Raw genomic sequence first — 10,042 nt, 5'->3', positions numbered from 1 at the left:
CTCCGAAAATAATAAAGGAAAAATAAAAAATGAGTGCCTGAAGGAGGAGCTTACGCTCAGCTAGACACTCCCCTTTTGCTAACTGGAGAGGGAGCGCAGCCGATACAATACAACTAACCAGGCCACCGGCAAACAACTCACAAAAACTCAATTTTCCTTCCATTCATATCCCGGACGAGCCCCCACATTGTTACGTTCCCCCCGAAGGGGTCTAGGCATGTGAGTGAGGGGACCAGTAACAAATGAGTCCGGAATCAGAATGAAAAGGAAAACAGACAGAGTTGTTCTGTATTAATAGAACTTTATTACGAAATGGTACAGGTGGATTACAAACGACATTAACGTTAACTTAAAGGGCCGGCAACGCCGTCTTACCAACAACGCCAAAGAAACAAAGAAAACGCTCGCAGCCACGAAAGGCAGGAAGACTACCAAACAAACACAATAAAAAAGGAGGCACTTCCCACACTTCCTACCCTACTCCCCACCATGGGGAGACACTCTCAGGGCCCACAAGCCCGTCTGCTCACTGGTCAGAAAGAGGCTGTCTGTCCAAAATCTAGCACAGAAACGCGTAGAGCCACCGAGGAAAGAGCCACCGAGGAAAAAGCCACCCTGCTCACAGCTCATCCCCAGTTTAAATAGCCTCAGAGGATGATTGCTGACTGGAGTCAGGTGGCAAACGAGGCTAATCAGCAGCAGCTGTGTCCTGGGGAGAGAGGAGAGTGAGAGAGACAGAGAGGGGTAGGAGTGGCAAGAGGGGTGGAGGCGGGGAGAGTGGGCAAACACCCCATCCACACACTCCCACAGCCTCACAGAACGTAACAATTGGATTTAAAAATTACTTAACATTACCTGCTGTTAGTCTTTATCCTGGTTGGTAGTTGCCCTGTTCTAACACTGCAGTTTAATGATGGGTTGGATCTGCAAGAGCCCATCCCATTGGCTTCCAATCAGACTCATCCTCTACCTGCATTTAAGGACAAGCTCCAGCAGCCAGTCTCTGCTAGATTGCCATGGATTGTGGATTGATAGTCAGGCTCATTTATGGCTTTAGTACTAGTTATTATCTATTACTACCGTACTATCTAGTACTACTGCCCTCAATCTCTTGCTGTCCACAGATTTCTGTTTGGCTGAAAAATATGCTTCTTGCAAAAACTTCTTACTTGTTTCCACCAAGCTGGTTCATTTCTGGAAGATTCTGGACAAACACTCACCTCTCTAACTCGCCTACAGCACAAACTCCTCACAGAAGCCTGACCGGTTGGTCCTCCCGTCACGCTGCTCCCAAGTAAAAATACTCACCAGCACCTTATAACAGCTGTTGACTCATAACTTTGTTTGGACTTTTTGTCTTCCATCTCCTGGAGTTGCTGACCAGTTCTCCTGAGTCACCCCAGTTGCGAGTTTCATCATTCCCAAACCTCAAACAAATAAAGCCTTTGAATTATAAGCTATCCAGTTTCTGAGTCTGCAGACTGGTTTTACCTTTGAATGCCATGACAGATCTCTGGACTCTTATGTCGGGTTGTTAGTGGGTAAGATCTTAACTTGGGCATTAAGCTGTTGATGGGGAATCAAGTTACAAAAGTAAATCATCAGAAGATCAAAAAGACGGAAGGAAACAAAAAGGAAATACTTTGTGTCTTCATTTCCTGCTTGTGTAATGATCAGAAATGTGAGTGAAGGTCTGGGTGTGTTTTTAATATTCCAGACTGGGATGAGTTTGAGAATGACTGGTCTAGGGTTTAAGGGGTTAATGTGACTTTCTGATTTAATGGGGCTTTTGGGTATATTCCAAAGTAGTCAACGTTACCATCTTGCAGAAATATTGCCATCTGAAATGAAAAGAGGAATTCACAACCAGCTCTGTTTCTTCACTTAAAGTTACATGAAGTTGCTTGAGAAAGGCAGGGCAGAAAGTTAAATCTGGAATCTATTTCTCCACATATGATTTCTCAAAACTCTCAATGACAGCTTCAAAACAAATTTATGCTAATTACAAGAACGGCCAGTGGAGAGGAGACTGTGGTGGAAAGGTCAACATGCAATAAGAAAGACACCTAAAGCTGAAATGCATTTATGATGTGTAGAATTCAAAGCTTTAGCTGTTTTGACATAAACAACCTGTGTGAGTTGCTCAGAAACTCTTAGTTTTCTGTTTGGGTTTCAGATGTAAATGTACATCTGGTCTGTGACATCACTGACACACATTTTTCTGCTCTGTTTCAGATATAGCTCGCTGTGAGACCTTAAGCAAAACAGCTTCTTTTCTCACGGCTTCAGCCTAAAAATCCTGACAACAGCAGGAATTTTATTTTTTGTTATATAAAAAGCATGAGATCCTGGCTAAGGCAAGAGAAACAATGTTTTGGTAACGAGTAAATTGTTTGCAGCATAATTAGGTAATGAATTGTGGTTAGCAGTTCGGATACTTCTTTTGTTTTACAGACTGACTTTATTCCTGTTAGAGCTGACACTAACTGCCTGAGCCATTTAAGAAATGTGTCTCTTAAACCGACAAATCTGTCTTACTAAATGCTTCCTTCTACAGCACTAAGCCTAAGCTGCATTGGAACACCCTCATCTTATTGCAGTCTTTTAAATTTCACGTGTTAGCACACAAAGTTACAACTGTGCATAGCCTACATTTCATTATTGCATACGGACATCAGACGTGCATGTTGTACATATATTCCAGCCAATGTGTTTAACACTGAGATTAACTTAGCTTCCTGAGATCCAAGCTCTTGTTCGTGTTGAGCAGAACAATGATAACGTGTAGAAAAGCCAAATGTAATATCCCCATATAAATATGGTAGTAGGTTAGGTATTAAAGGTGAGAATGTCAGTGTGGATCAATAGTCTACAGGTGGATTTTCTTCCAAAAATAAGAAGAACAAGAACATACAATGCTGAATGAGGTTACAGGAATGCTGGGCCAGAAAGCTAAATACAATGTTGCTGCAAACTACACTACTCAAAAAATTAAAGGAACACAATATGTAAAGTTAAGTATAAAGTTAGGAAGCATAAGCCATTGTATATCAGTTTCAGTTGCTTTGGTGCAAATCAAAGCGAGAACAGGTGCACCAGAGAGGAAACAACAAGACAACCCCGAGACGGGTTGACGAATGGTTTAGCAGGTGGTGGCCACAGATCACTGCTCTCTCTTTATCCCTCCATGCTGATATTTCTCTAGCTTGGATTTTTATTAGCATCTTTGTCACTGCTCATAGAAAGAGACAAGGGGCACATTCCTGAAGAGACAATGCATGCTATCCTGGGAGGATCTCTTCCCAGACCCAGATCAGAGCATCAGAGTTCCTGGATTCTCTGTAGTGCAGCTGGCAGCATTGGATGTACAGCTATATACTATCCCAAAGGTTCTCAAATGAATTCAGGTCTTGAGAATGTGAGGGTCAGTCAGTGATATCAATGGCTTTGTCATCCAGGAAATGCCTGCATGCTCCGTCCATATCAGGGCAGACATTGTCCTGCACCAAGAGGATCCTAGGGCCCACTGTAACAACATAACATATACCAAAGAGTCTGAGGTTTTTATCAGCAGTGCTGTAGATCTCTGCAACCCTCAAAGGATATACCTTCCCAAATCATTACTGGCACACTACTAAATCGGCCATGCTTGATGATGTTGCAGGCAGGCATCTTTATCATCCTGATACGTCTAGACGAAGGTTCGACAACCTTCAACATGAAGACAACCATTTTAGCTCCTACTACTGAACAATTGGAGAAATCGTGCACCACATGCGGGTGGCGGAGGGGTGTTGTGGGACAGATGGGCAGATGAGGGATGTAATGTGGAGAGAATAATGAATACATATAGTATGTGTATTAAATGGTTCCGACAGTTTGTTCAGAAACATGCATGTGAGTAGCCTGCTGGTGGTCAGTTTGTAGAGCTCTAGGAGTCTTCCTCATGTTCCTCCAGCACAAAGAAGCAGATATCATCTCTGCTTCTACGTTCATACCCTTCTCTGGCTCTTTTCAGCTCTTTACAGCACATCTTACTCCACACGCTTTTTGTGACGGCACACGTGAAGTCCTGGAGGTGCTGATCTATCAATGCAGCCTGAATGGGCTCCTGGTTCTGTCTCATGATACCAGCATGACGAGCACACTAGCAAGAGGAAAAAGTAGATAAAAATCAGTCAGGGGCGATGATGGGATAACAATGGTCCGTGGCCACCACCTGCAGAACCATTCGCTTTGTGGAGTTTGACTTGTTTTCTCTCCTGTTCACCCGTTGTCACTTTAAGTTTCCCCAAAGCAGCCGAAACTGATCCACTGCAATTTACGCTTCCTAAGTGGACAGATTGATATCCCTGAAATTTAACTGTGTCATACTGTGATGATCAAGTGTTTCATTTTTTGAGCATGAGGCAGTATTATTTAAACTTTGGCTCACTGGAACCTCCATACACGACTCAACCTTTGACAAACTAAAAGCAGGTTTTAGATTCTTTGATGCAGCACATTCAAGCTGTATTCCTTTCTTCTTATTCTATAATTCCTTAGTTTAAACATGGATATTTATTCACTGAATCTGTGAAATCTGTAGAGTTGTTCACTCTATTTACAGGTCAGATAACGTCGTTTAACTCAGACTCTGTACTGTTTGTTCAGTTTCTTTCACTGAAACATCTGCTGGGAAGGATCAAAATGTGCTTTCCTCCTCCAAGCAAGTAAACTACCAGTAATCTGCAGTAAAGAAGCTTCTTTGATGATCCATTGTAATTGGCTGTTGTGAGAGTGGACTGTCACTTTTTAATAGGAGCTACAGAACCTAATCCGCCCTTTTTAAAGCCTGAGATCACGCTGACTTGTGGCTGCACAGCAAAGTTTCATTAGTCTATTTAGCCGCTGACTGTTTCCTTATGTTGATCCTTAATGTGTCACCCATTCGGTAATGCAATACATGCGCCACTTAACGTTCTGCTTTGGTTAAGGTGACACGGCGAGCAAAGAGTACCCTCCAGTCGCTGAGACATGAGAAAAAAGGCAAAGATTTTTGATCCAATCAGAATCAGGATACTTTATCAGTCACAGGGGAAGCTCCATCTTGGACAGGTGCTCAGTGCGAATATGAAATGTAGAAAAATATAAACTGAAACATATTACAATAAATACTGCAATAATATTATGGGGTTTTTTTTTGTTTTTTTTGCTAAATATGCTGAGGTCTTCCTTTTTTTCCTCCTTCCTGGCAGCTCCATTTGAAAAATCTCCTCTGCACATGCCCAAGCCATCTCAGCCTTGTCTCTATAACTTTATGTCCTTAGCCGTCCCTCCGATGCGCTCATTTCTAAACTTGTCCATCTGGGTCAGTCCCAATGAAAATCTTATTATCTTCAGCTCAGTCTCCTGTCTTTTTTCAGTGCTGCTGTCTCTAAACTAAACTTCAACTTCCTTTTTTCTTTTCTCTCTCTCTCTTTTAAAAATGACATCGTTTGCCACGATTGCGGGACGTCCAGCAGGTGGAGTCCTCTATCAGGATTCTCCAGACTGCAACGTGGTAAAATTTGCTTCATTAAAAAACTTTCCAGTTTTATTATAATTATTATAGTTTTATGTTTTCTAATTAGGTAAATTTTGGCTTAGTTTCAGAAAGTTTCCATAGTGGGTTTCCTTGTTTTACTTTATTGTATTCAAAATATTTAGATTTAGTTTTTAATCTGTTTCAGTGTCGAAAACTGCACATTTTCTGCGTTGTTTCCACTTTATGTCTAATCCCTCAGCAACATATAGACTTCCCTGCTGTGAAGCACAGTCCGACCTCACTTTTATCTTGTTCACACAGGCCCTGGACTTTGCAGGTGGGGTTAAAGGTGACATTTCCGGGTGTCCACAGCTGGAGAGAGCTCACTCAAATTCCAATGGGATTATTTTATTAAGAAACTGGAGGGGCAGAGTTCTTAGATTTACACCTGCAGTTGGAACAAATGTTTGGCAATTGGCTGTAAAGCTGTGACTAATCAGACTACACTTGCTATATATCTGAAATGGAAAACTGGACAGTTCCCTGTGGAGCCCTGCGGGGTGCAGATTTGCTTTGCGATGTGAGCCCTGTCAGACTCATGACTAAGCAGAACTAATGCTTTTGTGTTGGAGCCAGAATTAATAGGGAATTACCAGATTTTGGCTCACTGCAAGATATTAATAATGCTTGGTTTTCTATATACAGGAGGGTTGATCTGATCTGTGTGTCCAAAATGACTTTCTTCTATGCAAGTAACTCCTGTTTGAAGAATATTAGTTTCACGTTATATTTATTGCTGGTGGTTAATTTATAATTAATTATTGTAGGGTCTTTACCTTCCAAAATAAAGGCCCTTGAAGCAACTGCTGTTGTGATATGGCGCTATATAAATTAGCTCCCTGTTTTAATTCTTGGCCTCAACTATAGTAGCCACGGCATAATGTGCCAAATACAGCTGTGTGCGGCTGTGTAGTTCCTCTACCGTTAAGCTAGCGTGCTTCTGATTGGCCAGCCCTCTGAAACTTCCTCATTCACAGTGTGTTTGGGATCATTGCTGACAAGAGTGATACCAATCAGATGCTTTTCAGATTGTATGCCATGGTGGCTCAAAGCTGACAGTACCTTTTTGTTTTTGAAAAGACCAAAACCATGACAGAGCCTCCACCAAGCTTCACGGATGGATGAACAGTGGACACTCACTGCTGTACCTCTCTGCTGACCTCCTCGATACATACTGATGACATTTTGAACCAAAAATGTCAAATTTGAATTCATCACTCCATGTTGACAGTGATTATCAGTCCAGTTCTTGGTATTCCACATACCTTTTTTCCTGTTTCAGTTCCTTAAGAATAGCCTCTCGACATCCACCCTTACACTGAGATCATTTCTGATGAGACTTCAGCAAATAGTAAATGAATCAACTAAAGGACCAGATGACTCTCTCAGGTCCTGTGTCAGGTCTTTGCTCAATTTTTTCCTATTTCTTGAGGACATGATTTTCTATTGTTTCAATACCAAGTAAATACAGGGCCAGTATTGCAGATACAATTACCAGCACTGACATGTTTACTTTATAAAGGCAGCAGGGGAGAGCAATGTGTAATAATTTATATGATGAATCATCATCAGTTTGAAAACTAAATCCCTGTGATTTTCATTTTTACAATAATTTGTTAACATAATAAAAGAAACCTTTTAGCAAATCATGTATTTTGAAACTGAGCTTCTTGGAGACCTGGAATTTAAATGTCCCCGACTCTAAAGCACTGTGGGGCGAGTTCTATTGTTTAAATATGACACCGACTATAAATAAAAGACATGACAGTGAACAAAAAAGATTCAGATATGTTTCATAGTGCATGTTTGAGGTATATTTTTAAGCTTTCAGATTTGACTCTGTCAGACTTTGTTAGTTTTCATTTTTGTCTTCTTTGTCTTCAGACATGATGTATCTGGGGAAATGTTTGCAATTTATAAACAAAACTGTATGAGAACAACCTACATTTCACAGTTTCAGACGCCAAAAGAGTTGGATTGTTACAACAACCTTCAGAAACACTCTTTCAGTCTTTTAATAGTTATGACTTTCTCTGTTAAATTACCTTAAATGTGAGACATCTCCACATTATGTGGTGAAGTCCTTCATTGCCAAATTAATTTTCTTTTGTTTGTTTTCTTTTGGTTGTCTTTTTTTTTCTTGCCTATCCCATCCATCCGCTTATCCTTTTCAGGGTCGCGGGGGGCGCTGGAGCCTATCCCAGCTGTCATAGGGCGAAAGGCAGGGTACACCCTGGACAGGTCGCCAGTCTGTCGCAGGGCCAACACACAGGGACAGACAACCATTCACACTCACACCTAGTGGCAATTTGGATTTTCCAATTAACCTATCCCCACAAACTGCATGTCTTTGGACGGTGGGAGGAAGCCGGAGTACCCGGAGAGAACCCACGCAAACACGGGGAGAACATGCAAACTCCACACAGAAAGACCCCGGCCTGATGGTGGAATTGAACTCAGGACCTTCTTGCTGTGCGGCAACAGTGCTAACCACCGTGCCACCGTGCTGCCTTCTTGCCTATCCCATTTGGTTCTTTAGCCATCAGAATTATTGTCTGAAGGCCAAGAAAAATACCCAGTGGATTAACACAACGCCATCACAATAATCTAGCTAAGTATAAATAACAGTAAATACTAAATATTGAATGTTCAAGGTTCAAGGTTCATGTCATGGTCCTGGGTCGTTGACCCAGCGTTTTGCGTTTTTTCTGATCTGTATTAGTTAGGGTTAACCTGAAGTTTGGTGTATTGTCAGCCCTACCTGTGTCTGTCCTTGGTGCTCTGTTCATGTCCCCGTGTTGTGTTGTACATCAGTCTGTTTCCTGTTTTATTTTGAAGGCTCGTGTTCTGGATTTCCTGTTCTGTTCTGAAGGTCTGTGTCTGTTGTTATTGTGTTCAGCTTGTCTCCTCCGGTCCCCAGGTGTATTAGGTTCAGCTGTTCTTCCCTCCTGTGTGTGATTACCTGATTACCTTGTGTGTGTATATTTAGTGGGTGTCGGTCTGTGTTCGTTGTCGGCTCGTCTGCGTTCATCCATGTATCACTGCGTTAATCTACATTCATCTGCGTTCTATGGTGTTCCTGTCTCTGCGTCTCTCTGCCCCGCACCCCTTTGTATGGTCCCAGGTTTGTCACTTAGTTTCTCCCAGTTTAGGTTTCCGTTTGTAATTACTCGTGCTTCATTGCCTGTTTTTGCCACTACCACCCTGTAAATAAAACGTCATTCGTATCATCAGTTTGCTGCATTTTGGGTCCTCCTTTTCCTCCACACCACACGGCTCCCTCCCCCAGCCGTGACAGTTCAAGGTTCTTTATTTGTCACATGCATAGTTATACAAGTATAACACACAGTGAAATGTAGCCTGACAAGCTCCTCGACATGTGCAAAAAAAAAAAAAAATTGGGGGGGGGGTGTAGAGGAAAAACATTATATATATATATATATATATATATATATATATATGTAGTATATACATTGGGTGAATGTGCAGTAGTAGCAGCAAGCAGGTGAATTCTGTACATTAATATGAATAGACATCTGACTATTTTACAGGATAGACAATATAAACATATTTAAAATTAAAGGAATTGAAATGTACATTGTGCCTTGGTTTAGCGTCTGGAAGAGTCCTGACTCAGTCAATTGTAGATGATGTGAGAGGGCGGGTGTGTGTGTTTATGTTAGTGTAGCGGGAAGAGGGAGGCAGCTGGGGATGGGGAGGGAAGGAAGGGCCAGCTCCTCCGCTGACCCCAGTAGGCACCAATACTCTCTGGAATCCACCAAGACCAGGAGGCCCAGGCCCATCCGGACCAGGATGGGCCTGAATACAACTATTCTGTCAAACGGAATGAAGTCTGTTCCTTCTAATATATGTTCCAAGTATTTGATTCCACTCCAATCAGGGAAGTTAATCATATTATTGTTTTGTAATATGTCAGGGTTGTTCCAGATAGGTGTATGTTTGCATGGGATTAATGAAGACTCCGTCATTTTTAGGAACTCCCACCATGCTGTCAGAGATGCTTTTAAAGCACTCATGTCGTTTGATGTTTGAGCTGATAAACTGTTGTCCTATTAAATGTATTTTCAGCTTGGTATGAAACATTAACCACATATGTGCTGAATCAGTTATTCTATGTGATCCCGTATTGCAGTGACTTTCCTTTAACCTCCCAAGACCCGGACTCTTTCATGGCATGCATTTTTAATTTCTCTTTGCTGTTTGGCCTGATTGGGACCTGATGACTGTAAAAAGAAAAAGAAGAAAAAGAATTACCTGATTTTTTTTTTTTTACCTGATTTTTGTTTCTGAGAAAAATGCAATCCACATATGAGGAAATTCACAGTGGTAGTATAAATTCCTTGTAAGTGGATATCAGGCCCCTGAAGAGCAAAATTTAGTATTTTGGTCTGGACAACTCAAAATGTGATGTCCACATATGTGGACCCCAGGTCCTACGAGGTCAAGGGCTCTTTA

Source organism: Aulonocara stuartgranti (assembly GCF_965226115.1).
Source record: "Aulonocara stuartgranti genome assembly, chromosome: 2".
Taxonomy (NCBI): Eukaryota; Metazoa; Chordata; class Actinopteri; order Cichliformes; family Cichlidae; genus Aulonocara; species Aulonocara stuartgranti.
This window is presented reverse-complemented; position numbering follows the sequence as displayed.